Below are 13,323 nucleotides of genomic sequence, written 5' to 3' on the forward strand. Positions count from 1 at the left end.
TGTTGATGTTATCAGTTTTAATGTTTACTATGCTCACCATATTAGTTTAGCATGCTAACATTTGCTAATTAGCAGTCAGCATAAAGTAAAGCTGAGGCTGATGGGACTATCATTATGTATGTATTTGGTTATAAACCAAAGTATTGGACAAAGTTTTTTTTATTCTTGCTTACTTATATCTGCACATAGCAACTACTGTTTGGTTAAAGTAAGTAAAAGATTGTGGTAACAGAAAGGGAGGACAAGGAGAACATACAAACTCCACACAGAAGTTAGTTTTTCTGAACCCTTCTTGCTGTGAGGCAACCACTGCACCACCGTTCCACCCTGATTAAGCCTCTCAGCACCAGGTAAATCTCTGTATTTCTCAGTATGCCAGATTTTAAAATCTGAAGTGTGTGGCAACATTCCTGCTCTGGTGCACTGGTAGCAGTGTGTTCTTTGGCTTTGCTAGCAGTGAGTTCATGCTTGGTGTGAGAATGAGAAAGACAGAATAGCAGCTCAAATCAAATATGTACAATAAAAATGAGTATAAAGCTGCATAATCACACACACACTTACTCTCGTGCTACCCATTTAAAACTTTTCTTCTCAGTTAGCTTAATTGATACGTTTCTGACTGAGGAATAGATTTTAATCACTATAATTTAATTCCATTGTTTTGAATGGAGAAAATAAGACTTTAGGTGGAGAGATGTTTACACTCAATACCTGCATTGGGTTAAGGTTTGATTGTCTAAATAAATTGCTTCTCAGGAATTACTGAAATACTAGGAATTGCTTTTCTTGACTCATTTGATGAGTCAAGAGATTTCTTGGGAGGCATGGAGAGGTGTGGAGCAGACATGAAGCAGCCTATTTACCACTCATGAATACCATAGGTGTCTATGTGATCAATAAATGCAGGTATGATTTGTTATCTTTGTTTATATCTAATTTGTGCAAAAATTGACATTGACAACCTGCAAATCACGTCTAACTCACTATGATGCTAAATCAATGTAATTAATCCTGGTCCCTTTATTTAAACCATCTCACCACTTTCACATGTATTTCAGAGTTTGGTCAGGGTCTGGCCTTGTTCAGCTCATGCAGGGCACAAAACCTCAAACTCATTTCTGATTAGATGATGAGTGTGTGCTGAAGCACATCAGAACTTATTGTGTGGCTGATAAAATGGTAATAATGGGCAAACAGACAAAAGGCATTTCAGTGACTCTGAAATCATTAACTCTTATTTGATTTGGCAGGTTGAAGAGAGCACATTCTCATTTACAACACGCAAAGAGGGTTGGCTGCTAGCAGCAGGAGGGGCTGGTTAAACCCATTAATTAACACAAATCATAACACTGAATATTACATGTCTGTTGCTCATCAGTCAACAGTCATTTTATGCTCTGATTAAAAAAGGTCAGTCACTGGGGAAAACTCCTTAATGATGGAAAGAACATCCATCTTCAGATGTCATTTAATCTCATTTTCAAATCTAACATCTTTACTTCTGAAATGCAGTGAGAAGAATCCAGATCATCACATTAGCAACGAGATTATTCATTTTGATTTAAGGCAGTTCTTGAAATAACTTCATTTCACATTGCAATCAACTAAAGTCTCACCCTGTTGGCAATACAGTTTGCAGAAAATGCAATTATGACTATCATTATGGACTGAATAACACATTACATGAGATATTATGACTGAATTTCACAGTGATTTTAGGTTGATTAAGGAAAACAAAAGGAAGTAAGATGCATGGTTTTCTCATCAGGTTTTATTTGTCTGATTAATTATCTTTTTTGTGAACAGTGCTTCACAGTATTAGTTATAATAAGGACATTGCGGAGAGAGCAAAAAGAGAAAGCTACTTACTTACTGGGTACAACTTACAGGTTGACAGACAGTATGTAAAAAAAATGTCAATTTTCTGAATGCAAATGTTAAAGTATCTCGGTGAAGATTTTCACTTAATGTAAACATCTCTGACCCTTTTCAGTTTACTGACCTGTGTGTTGCAGCAGCGGTCCACTATCACATGTTTTCAATGAATTCTAAGGTCTGTGTGGGTAATGGTCATTTACAATCTGCATTTGCACCTGTTAAAGTACGGTCACAATGGGCCTTGAATGAAACTGGCCCACACTCAGCTCTGGAAAAAAAAAAGTAATGTCACAGATCCAATGAGGGTAATGAATAAATACTGAGGAGAGTGATCACAGACTATAAATGGTTTATGAGAGCGCAGTGCTTTGTTGGTAGTGTGGTATTGTTCAAAATGACACGATGGCAAAATGTTAAAATGACACGTTAGAGTAATGACTTCTCCATTTCAAGCATACAAGTATATCCCATTACTGTTTCTATCATTGAACCATGCAAATATGCACAAAGTTAAACAAAAATGAACAATGATCTGTGTGTGTGTTTGACCTGACCAGAGATTGCACCAAAACAGGAAACACTAAACTCACGCTAACGTGTGGGCTTCAGCTGAAGTGAATGAGAGATAGAACTAATATTTACAAAGGCTGTTGCTAGTGTGTCTGGTCAGAAAAGAGGGGTGCTGTATACAGCTCTATTCTGATACACAGTATGCCTCTCAGTTTCTATGGCGTTCAAACTCTTGGCAAGATGAACAACAGGATGCTCAATTTGTCACTGGGACAGCAGAATCCTCAGCTTAGCTCAGAAAGCTCAGTTAGACTCTGGCAATTGCAATTCAACCCAGCTGTCTACTTGTTGTGAGTCAAAATAATCTAAACTGAAATGTCAGCTTACTCGCTTTTTCAGAGATTTTAACTGCAAATGTCAATAAATTACATTGTTATCCTCAATGTAATTTACAATATATCTACAATGTAACAATACACTCTGTTTCTTGTCAATTAGCATTATCAGTACTGATGATTTTTTTTAAAGTGTGACATGATTTATGCCTATATTTATGCCTATACTGGATTTTTCTTTTCTTTTTTTAAAGTTGCCAAGCTTAGAACAAAATGTATTATGTTGGGTTTTAATATGGTCTTACTGTTTCTGGAAAGAGACAAAAGTCTACAAGAAATACTAAATATGGCTTTGTATTGTCATGAAAATGCCCAAAAGCAATGTAATAAGTTGATGGGTTAGCAAGGAGATAACTGGAGGGGGCTGAGCTGCCAGCTACCACTGTGCAACTGTAATCAGATGTGATGGAAAACAACAAGCATCTCAAATGTTTTGTATTTACAGTATTTGGTATGTATATGTGGAATTGTTGGGCTGAATGGCCATCCACAAAGGAACAGTGATGTTCTGTACCACGGCAGACTTCAGCAGTAATTAGTCAAATGTAATGGAAGACTTTTGTAATAATTTCAAAAACAACCTCCATGCCCGTTTGTGCCACTGCTACATGTATATGAATAATCAATGTAGTGTAAATGATACATGAATGATAAACCACTGCATTAATTTGGAAAGAAATAATGAATCAATTTAATTAGGCTATCTTTAAGTATGTCTTCACTGCAGCTTTAAATGCATTTTTTTTTCTATCTGTAACATGACAATAATAATAACATGGCTGTTCTTTCTGTCAGTGTGCTCTTTCCAGCAGTGTTTGGAGTGAATCTGGTTTGTACGAGATGTTGACATTCAGAGCCAGCTGTTCATCTGGTGATGAGGAAATCAGAGGCAACTGGAACAAAGGAAATTACTATGTCAAGAAACAAAAAAAACCCTTGTGTTTTGACAAAGCTTTCATGGGAGCTTTGACTTACTCTGCAGCAAAGACAGCCACGTTTTCAACAGACTTTCTGAATTCTGAAAAGATGGAGACGTGCAAAAATTGAACACAGAATACTAGAGCAGCTACTTCTGACAATAGGCTGAAGAAAGAGAGGAGGAAAGAAAGAAAGAAATTGCGTTTGTCATGTTGGACAAGTGTCTGCAGGCAATGATTGCTTTTTAATCTGAGTTTGTAGCTGGATGGAAGAATGTGGGAAAAACAACGAGATGACCAGAGAATGTAGGATGTGTGTAAGTCTGCAGTCATGTGGCTTCAGTCTGTCTGTCCTCCCCATTCTTAAGTGGCTTCTTGGCTTTGTGCCTGTTACCTCCCTCACCTTGCAGCAGACTGTCGGCGCCAAACCAGGACTGTCATGTTTTTGAAACAGATTGTTTGCCAGAGCCTGGCTGCATGAATTCATCTTTAACTCTTAGTTTAGAATAAAACTCTTAAAAGAACTTGAAGCGGTCAGAGGAGGTATTTAGCCAGCGGCCACCAATATTTTTGAATATAAAAGGCATTTATTTCTTTAATTCTCATTAAAAAATATGAATTGAATTGCACTTGACTGGTAGCTGAGCCCCACCTTCATTAGCTCCTGTTGCTATGTCCGTTATGTTTTCTGTTTTTGAATGGCACATGTGCAGGTTACAATGAAAACAGTGGCAGATTTCTCAAAATCAACAGTGTATTTTCAATTCACGTGAACAAAAGCAGTCTTCTCATTTCTGGTGACCATGGATATTGCTGGCTGAACTGATGACTGTTGCTAGCTGATTTCAATAGCTGTACCTAGTCAGTGCTGATGCTAGTGTGAGTTGGTGGAAAACTCTGTCTCCAGCTGAGAAAATGGTCCACAGCAGCGGTGACATCATCATCCCTGTCAAAATGGCGACCACTGAGCTTCCCCTTTATTTTGGGGAAGAGCTACTAGTCAGAGGGTTCCTGATCAAGTGCATAGGGCGGGTGTTTGTCGAGTTCAAGTCCACATTCAGAGGATTACTGCACAGAGGCCAGTGTTGTCCACATTCTCATCACTCAAGAGTTGTTTAACAAACCTTACCAAGCTTACCAAACATGTCCTGCAGCTACCAGACATAAAATTCAAAAAAGAGAAACAAGTTTTCAAATATTTAGTGATGTAGATCTGGATAGTTACTGATGGATTATTCCCAGCTCACAGTAGCACACTTTCAGCAGCGTGGCCAGCTGCTTGTTCCAAGTCCAATGTAAAAATATTTATAATAGGAGATTAACAACGTTCTATTCGTTTGACTATATAGCTTGGCTGACAAATCATCTGTTCTGGCAGTATAATTCACAGACAATGAAAGAAATGTTTTTATGTGCAACGCACTGAGAAATGAATGATGAAGCCCTGGCTGGATTCCACAGACTTCCCCACCGCCCCCATTTCCCCTCTGTTAGAAGCTGACTTCCTCTCCTTACTTGACTTATGTATAATATCTAATGGACTTCAGGAGTGTAGATGGGAAGTGCAGGTGAAGGATGGTTTATTAGGGTTTGAGTATTTCCTGTTTCTGTTTTTCCCTGTTTATCTGTTGTTTTCCCCGTCCCTGTTATTGAGTTTGTCCCCAGTTTGCCTCGTCTGCTTGTGTGTGTCTTCAGCTCAGTGTGGCTGACCTACTCCCACTCTCCTGCCAAACCACTGATGTTGCTCTTCATCGCTGATTGCCACCTCCTCCTCTGCAGTATACACAGATCAGCCACATCATTAAAGCTCTGACTTGTCAGGGCATGGAACCTCTGAGGGTGTCCTGCGGTGTCTGGCACTGGGATATTGGCAGCAGATCCTTTTGGTCCTGTGGGTTGCTGGGTGGGGCCTCCAACATCTGACTTGTTCTGGATCATCCCACAGATGTTCAGTCATATTTGGATCTGGGGGATTTGGAGGCCAGGTCAACACCTTGGGTGCTTTGACGAGCCATTTCTGAGCTGCTTTTGTGGTGTGATGGGAGCACCATCCTGCTGGGAGAGGCCCCTGCCACTGGGGAGTGAGTTTGCCATGGGGAGGTATGCTTGGCCTACAAAAATGTTAAACTGGGTAGCATGTATCAAAGTAACATCCAGATGAATGTCAGGCCCCAAGGTTTCCATGCAGAACTTGGTGTTCAGTGGTAAATGCTATGTCCGCCTAAACCTAGTCAGATTCTTGTAAGTTTTTGGCTTCATTTTTTTTTTTACCTGTTGTCTTACCTGTTTTTTCCCCTTGTGCTCCAGAACTGCCACCCTTACCTGTCCTGACCAGTCATATCCGGCCTTGTTCTCTGTATAACCCACTGGAAGGAAGACTCACCCTCTGGCCATCCTCACATTTACCCTCAGCATATTAAACTGTTCAAATGAGCTTTTCTGTGCCGGTGTCCGCAAACCTGGACTCTAACATGGTTACATAATTATATAAATTGAATTCAGTCTCCTTTAATATAAACAGGGCTTATCACACATAAGCAGTGGAGAGGAAATAGTTGCAAATGCATATCACCCGCAAGTGAATTTGTATGTTTCAGCTTCAAAACCTTGAACTTCAAAACACAAAACTTGTTTCAGTTTGTTGTATAGATCTGAGCTTTATACCTCAAAAAGGAGAAATTGATTTTCAAATATTTGTCTTCCCTAAAAACTATGTTCACATAAAACCAATTTGAACTGACATTTAGTTTTAATCAACAAGACAAGGAAAGGTTTCTGTATCTGCATATAGCCAACACAAAAAAGAGCAAATTTACTTTTCAGTTGTTCCCATGTTTTGTGAGGTAAAGTACTTGTTTTTTTCAAGTCAATTTGATAGGTCCGTCTCTATCAAATCCAGTGTTTGCAGTTGCTGTGTACGCTGTTCTTGCTCAGTAGTGTGGTGATGGCAAAGAGGTTTAAAAAAGGTTTTAAAAAATGGAGAAAATGGTTATCCTTTAAGTACACTGATGAAAGAGAAAACAGTCAATGGTTGTAAAGATTTCATGCCCAAACCCAAGAGAATAATTTCATATTGTCCAACAGGAAAATATTCTGTATATTAGAAAAAGACAAAAATTTCCCAAGGCTTCAGCATAATCTTAAAAAAAATGTCACATGTTTTTTAAAAGATTGAGTTTACAAAGTACCTACAGTAGATGGATGTGCTGAATGTTGACTTGCTGGATGTATTTGAGATTTAATAAATTTGATTCTGTCTACAGTTTGTTTACTTCACTGTTAACTTTGGGCACTGGTGGTGCTGCAGCAAGAAGAAACTTAGATCAGTATATGTCTTGAGCAGATGCAAGTTACATTCTAATAACATGATGCAGTTGATTCACAGAGAATGGACAAGATATTCCTGAGCTGCTCAGCACTTCCAGCCATCTGCTGGCCATCTTGGTTTTGATAAATTTGTATTAGACTTACATTGACTGGCCAATGGTTGGCAGTGTGTGGAACAACACTAGTGGAACAACACTAGTGTCCAGTGTGGTGACTGATGTGCAATTCTACCACCAAAATCCATATATATATACAAGGAAACAGCTTTTTAATAGCTGTCCACTGTAATGACGACCATGCGTGAAAGTGATAAAGGAGAGCAAGGAGAGTCAAAGCATTCAGCATTATCTGCTCCTAGATCACAGATACAGGATTTAAGAGTGGTAAATTGCTGTAATATATTACAATTGAGATCAGGACCTTCATCTTCTCTGCACTCCAATGAGCTGATCACTTGACACCCATCTTTAACATCATCTTCACTGTGATCTTTTCCTCACTCTGCACCACTCGTGCTGCTCAACGCTGTCTCTGTATTGACCTGCGGTGCTTTGGCTCTGCTGCACAACTGCATTTAGTGTAGGAATGTGAGAGGAGTAGGGATTAGAGCAATTTTGCCTACAGTTCAATCATCTGTGAGTGGTTCTATAGTTTGTGGGTTCAGCAAATCTTTTTTTCAGCGATGGCTCTGAAACTGGATTGCAGACTGCCAGCATCACCTCCTCTTGGCTGCTGATTTTTGAGAACCATATTGACTCACCATGTCAGTCTCCTCTCTCATTAGTGATATCCCTCCTCTCTTTGAAATAGTGACATAATTCAGTTGTATGTCATAGCTGTCAGAGATAATAGGTAACTATGATTGGCTGTCTCTGGGTAGATGAGTGGCAAACATTGATCCTATCCCAAATAGACACAGAAACCAGTGCCACCTACATAGAATATAAACAATGGCAATGTCTTTTAAGATTGAGAAGGTTTCAGGAATGTCATTTTTAGCTGACATTTAATAACTATACTTTTTCTAACTTTTGCAATTGACTCTGAAAGTTATTATTTATTTTTCAAAATCTAAACACTAACATTATGAGTGAATATCAATTTTTGCAGCCTAATTTATTTAAGAGTTTACACAATAAATATTGCAACCACCATTCAACTAAAGAGTAAAGCAGTCTGAGTTGCATTTGCATCATATGTTTATAATTACAGTTACTAATATATGCATAGAAACACAGCCTTCTAGCTAGTATATTTTTGTGTTTTGTATATCTACTGTGTATGTGTGTCTAGGTGCACTCATACTCATACTCATATTTGCAGTTGCTGATCATTACGACATCTCTGTTAAGACTGAAATGATAAGACGGTGACAGAGATGTTTGTCTTAGTTTTTGAAGTTTGTAATGTTCGACAGTGTTATATTATAAAGGTCTCTGTATGCTATAAAAGAACTTAGCTGTACCATAGGCACTGAATAGCCACACTCAAAAGCAGAGGGAAAAGCTTGCTATATACCTCCTCCTGACTACATTCCACCTCCTGCTGATAACATTGTCTGCTAAAAAATATGTTTCTATACAACTTAACTGCAATAGCAAATATGTTAACATAATTGCAATATGATTATGTTTCCTATTTCATATTTCCTATTTTGCAAGTCACAAATACATTGATATTGAGGAAATTTCTAGGACACAGGTGTATTCATGGTGTTGCACTCAGTTGTACATATGGAAAGTGAGATATTTGCTTGAAGAATGGACATAAACAGCCTGAACCCTGTCTACTCTAAGATCACTGCACATTGGGACAACCACAGCTTAAAATGGGGATGCTTGTTGTATTGTCTGTTTGACAAAAAATGCCTAACTCCTAATTGCCCTGCTGGAAAATGGGATGCCAGACAATGTTAGATGATATGACAAGCACTTCATATGAAGCACACTGGGATCTTGAGAGGCTCTTGTTCGTTTGTGCCTCCACAGACACAAATTGCCTGGGTTTTTGTGTGTAATGTGAAAGCATTAATGAGCAGTGTCTCTGACACAGTATCTGCCACACGATCTGGACCTGCTCTAAAGGAAAAGTGCCTTTAGATAATTTCTGTTGTGATATGGCGTTATATTATTATTATGAATACCTTTCTGAATTAAACCAGTGTCTACCAACCCCTTTAGCTTGCAACCCCTTACAAAAAAGAAGTGCAGTCTGCAGTTCCACTGTGATATTCTCTTTAAAATTTTTTAGGGGTAAAATTACCCCCTAAAATTATATATTTTAAAAAAAGAGCAATGAAACAATGAGAGCACATCAGAATAGCAGAACTTTGTTTTTTCTTCTTTTTTTTAACCCACTTATTAATGACAGAGGTTATTTTTCCTCTTTGAGTACCATAACAACATTTACACATCTTTTATAACATTTATTTTAAAATTATTAGAAACATAATATTTGCATCATTCTTTTCAGTGAATCCTGCAAAATAACCTGCATACAATATATATTTTTTTTTTTACAAGATATCACAGTATAACATGTGCTCTCCCAAGTAATAGAGAAGGAAGGACTTCAAGTGTCATTGTCATTATCATTGTTGCACTGGCACTTTTACATAAGTAAAGGATATGAGTAAAAGTCAGTGAAAAATAATAAAATATTTAATTCATGCATTGAACCACTGCTGTTAGAAAGCCACCAAGTCATCAAGTTCTTTTCTCATTATTTCTCCCAGCTGATGCACCAGATTTGACCTTTACCATCCTTCTGTAGCACACACTGGCTCCCTTATTTTAAAATTCACCCAAGCACTCTGAATTGTAAAAGGCATTACATGCAAGTGAACAAGCCAATAAGATCACACAGCCTAACTCTTTAAGAGGTGCTTCTGCTGAGCACCTGATATCTGCAATTGGCTTCATAAACCCAGGCCTGTACTCTTTTCTCATCCCATCAGGCATAGTGTGGAATTACAATGCAAATGAAAAAATCACCAAAATATGTGAGCTGTGGGCTTTACCTGACAGCAGCTGGAGATGGCCTTCTCTCAGGCAGTTTCTGTGTAGTTGAGTGCTGTGTTGCATTAGTCACACTGGTAGCTGTCAGCAGGCATGATGCATTTACATAAATCCACTGAAAGCTTTTGATTAATGTAATTGGCTTGGCTTCAGTCGCTGCACTTTTATGAATTTATAATTGTATCAAGGGGGCAGCTGCAGTGTACCACATTCCTTTACCAACCTTTATCATGGATAATTTAATGTACACAGTTGTTTCCATAATGAGGTATTTAATGTTTTGTTTTTCTTTTTTTGTGTAATAAACAATAGCTCATCAGGAGGTACAGTTTGGAAGATGTGACTTGCATCAAAAGCCATGAGCTGAATTTAAATACAGCTCCACATGTTGGAAAACACACTGATTCGCCCTCTTCCTGTGACTTAAATAAGACTGATACAACTCTCAAGATAAATATGAAGCTACAATTACAGCTGATTATCTTAGCTTAACATAAAAAGTGGAAACAGCTGGTTGCCTGGCTCTGTCCAGACTCTCGGAGTCACTGTGCAAGAAACATTTTTGTCATTGGTTTTTCTATGGATTAAATTAACAAGTTAAACACATCTCCCTGTTGCCAGACTTTAAAATAAGATGAGGTGTTGCATATTATCATCATTTGAAAACCATTTTTCACTTCAACTACAACAAAACTATCTGCATCCCAAAACCATTTCAAAACATTTTCACTTGGCCAAAAAACAAAATTGGAGATGCAAATTCTCTTGCCCAGCAGCCATGATAATTGAAGTTTTCACCTTTGCAGTACCACCGTGTTAATCTCAGATGCTTCAGCAGTGTCACTTCAGAGCATGAGGCAGTTTGTCTCCCTGACATTTAGCTCTATTCTCTATCTGCACGGTTGTCCCTCCAGGGAATTCTCTGTTATTTGTCACTACTATGTACATTGACCCAAAACCAATACAAAAACTACTACCAGTAAAATTTTCAGTTATTGTTAAGCATCAAATTGTTTTTCTTACATTCTTTGAACAGTGGTAGCACAGACCTTTGTTGTATGGATCTGAAGGGAACACGGGTGGGGTGTAAGTTGGAGAATTGGTGTCTTGAGCCGCATTGCAATTACGGGACCAGGGTATTACAGCTGTGGCCCATCTGTTATTTTAGACTGAAAGACCTCTGGTATGGCAGGGCTGGACCAATACAGCTCTCTGGTGTAGTGATGCTCACACTAATGTTGGTCTGTGTGTCAGCAATCATCTGACAGTAATGATGATGTGCACTCTGTCAATCTAATTCAAAGGATGGTGGGCTGAAGGACAAGGAAATGTTCTGGACTGCCATCCAATCCTAATGATTCAGCAAGATATCACAGCATAAAATGTGCTCCACCAAACGGTAGAGACCAATGAAGAATTAGTTTGAAATTTGAATGAAGGACTTTTATGATTATGTAATGAATAATGATTTAAGATAAATGCACTGAATGCACTAAAAGAAAAGGATGTTAGGCCACTAAATACAATAAAGAGTAAACTGTATAACTTCCAAATGTGAAGTAGCAGGGTCCTCGTAGCTATTTCTGCTGGGATAAACACCCAACATAATCTCTATATACAGAATTCAAGGTAAATTAGAATGTAATCTGTCTCTAAACACAGATTATGAAATGGCACAAAAATAACTGTCAGAGATAGAAAGCAGAGGTAGTGCTTAACCAGGTCTAGGCTCAGTGACCATGAACTGAACTGAACTGAAAGAACACTGTTTTTGGAATTTTCATACCAATAAAGCACCTTTGAATTTGAATTTGAGAGAGAAAAACAAAACACAACAGGTGCACAACATTCATACAGTATGCCTGTGAAATAGTCCTGACAAACTGATGAATAGCACCAAATAATGTGTTATATATGTTATATATGTTTTGTTCATTCAAAGATTATGTGTCTGTTGTTTCACCTTCAGCATCAGGATTGAACCATCAACATGTGTTAATGGAGATATTGTTAGTTGTATCCGACTCATGGTTGCTCCATCTGTGACAAATAGTCTGATGAGTCAAAGTCCTCAGACTGTGTGACATTTCAAACTTAACTATGGCCCAGACAAAATTTCTTCAAGCAGCAGATAAATGTATTGTTGGGGTGACAATGATGTGAAAAAACAAACAAGACTTATGGATAAGTGAAACATTTTGGCCTGTTGGTGGAAATAGATGAAAAGTCAGATGATTGCCAAAGTTGATGGGATTCATCCTCTGGGAACCATGAATGTCTGCAATTTTTATCTAAATCTGTCCAATTAGTTATTTCAGTATGGAACAAAGTGGTGGCCTGACCCACCCTGTCCCCAGAAACCACACCACTATGATGGCAGAAAATATTCCTCGGTCATCCACATAATTCATTTAAAAAATTTCATACAAGTAAATGTAATTGCTTCAAAACAATACTGGCATTGATTTAAGAAATTAAATAATATTTGACTTTTCTTTTACTACCATCCAAATGTGAGCTACATTAATAAAGTGCTGTGTGACAATTAAATGCTTTCATACCTGAAACCATTAAGAATGATGCTGGCACTTTAATTAAAAGTGATGCAGGTTATAATGTGGGTTCTTCAGGATGTTAAGTGCAATCATCCCACACTACACTTGTTCACTGTTCAGGAAAGAACTTCCATCATGTCGGAGGTGGACAGCAGTAGCTGGCTGATATCAAATAAAAATGTCAGTATCAACTGAGACATCAGCAAATCTGAATATATAGTGCTGTAACCCCCCAGGGTGGGAACAGTGTGTGTGTGTGTGTGTCTGTGTGCATGTGTGTTTGTAGGGGGAAGTGGGGGATGGTGGTGCTCCTGGCTAGCATGTGATTATGTCCTCGATGTGCAAGGTAGTGATGCTGCTGACAGTGAAATGAAATGATAGTCCTTCAGTTTGTCTCTGGAGAGACGCCCTCCAGGATGCAAAACTCAACTCAGCTCTCCACCACCTGCCTCAGCTCTTACACACACTCACACACAGGCCAAGCACACACACTTTACTTACTCACAGACATACTTCATAATTTCAAACACATGTGGTGCATATACACATATTTGTAACACTAGTCTTGTGAGAACTTTCATCGACTCCACTCTTCAGCTCTGGTTATCCTGCAATTCCATTTCAAATGGATAAATTTACCATTCATATATTCCAAAGGAAGATAAGCTATTAGTGGATTTGCTGGCAGGGGAGAAAGTACAACATTTGACAGTGCTGAACTTTG

The sequence above is a fragment of the Lates calcarifer genome, linkage group LG13 (genome assembly GCF_001640805.2).
Source record: "Lates calcarifer isolate ASB-BC8 linkage group LG13, TLL_Latcal_v3, whole genome shotgun sequence".
Taxonomy (NCBI): domain Eukaryota; kingdom Metazoa; phylum Chordata; class Actinopteri; family Centropomidae; genus Lates; species Lates calcarifer.